The following is a 1,474-nucleotide window of genomic DNA, read 5'->3' on the forward strand; positions in this document are numbered from 1 at the left end:
GGGGGGGCTCTGCAACTTACCTGGCTGCTTCTTGCTCTGACTGAGGGCTGCTGGGAGCAGGGGGTGGGGCTTGTTTGCATGTGCCCGCCCCCTGGGTTCTTTACTGCCGGAGCTCCGCTCCTGTGCGCTCCTGCAGGAAATGACCCCTGAGGTTACCCATGATGCACTACAGGGTCAGTGCGGTGTAGTGGTTAGAGTATTGAGCTAGGATTGTGAAGACCCACATTCGAGTGTCCATCCAGTCGTGAAGCACACTGGGGGAACTTAAGCCAATGTCTCTCAGCCTAACCTGCCCCACAAGGCTGTTGTAAGGGGAATGTAGCCCCGCGGGAGCCTTACGCAGCATCTAGAAGGCTATGGACTAGAACGGTAAGCTGGACTGCACAATAAGTGTGCCAGGGCAATGGATTGAATGGCTACCATGAGACTGTGCCACCCTACTGGAATGCTGGCATGGGCCCATGCCTACCCAGACATGGACCCGTGGAAGGCCTGATGCCACTCACTCCTGCAACCCTGCAGCCGGATGCCAAGATGCAACGCAGACTCCCTGACCCTCCAAAGACATGGAAACAGCAGCAGTTCACTAGAAGAGAAGCCTTGCTATGCAGAGGGTACCTGGATACCCCTCACAGACGCCATGGAAACCGCGCTCTTCTCCATTGCACAGGCACCTCCCTCCCGCCTCTGCATATTGACACCTCCCAGTGCAGCATGCACTCAGCTTCACCCTAAACAAAAGAAGGGACTCCATAATAGGATTAAGCCACCGTCACGTCCTCCAGCCGCCCATCCCAATAGCCCAGCTGTCGAACATCAAGTTGTTGAGACCAGCTACCGTCCATGGAGCTGAGACATTACTACTCTTTCCTTTCTTTTGTCTCTCCAAAGGTGTCACCATTAGTTGACTATTACTGCAGTTGCCCAACCATTAAACCCATCTTCCTGACCAGTGGTAACTCGGTTTTTCTAGATTTCCTGGGGACTGCGTAGCTAGGATTGTGAAGACCCACATTCGAGTGTCCACCCAGTCATGAAGCACACTGGGGGAACTTAAGCCAATGTCCCTCAGCCTAACCTGCCTCACAAGGCTGTTGTAAGGGGAATGTTGCCCTGCAGGAGCCCTGCGCAGCATCTAGAAGGCTATGGACTAGAACTGTAAGCTGGACTGCACAATAAGTGTGCCAGGACACTGGACTGAATGGCGACCATGAGACTGTGCCACCCTACTGGAACGCTGGCATGGGCCCAGGCAAGGGAAACTTTGTTATGTAGCAGCAGGCCTACCCAGACATGGACCCATGGAAGCCCTGATGCCTCTCACTCCTGCAACCTTGCAGCCGGATGCCAAGATGCAACGCAGACTCCCTGACCCTCCAAAGACATGGAAACAGCAGCTGTTCACTAGAAGAGAAATCTTGCTATGCAGAGGGTACCTGGATACCCCTCACAGACGCCATGGAAACCGCTCTCC

The sequence above is a fragment of the Gekko japonicus genome, unplaced genomic scaffold (assembly GCF_001447785.1).
Source record: "Gekko japonicus isolate JY-2015 unplaced genomic scaffold, Gekko_japonicus_V1.1 scaffold6640, whole genome shotgun sequence".
Classification (NCBI taxonomy): domain Eukaryota; kingdom Metazoa; phylum Chordata; class Lepidosauria; order Squamata; family Gekkonidae; genus Gekko; species Gekko japonicus.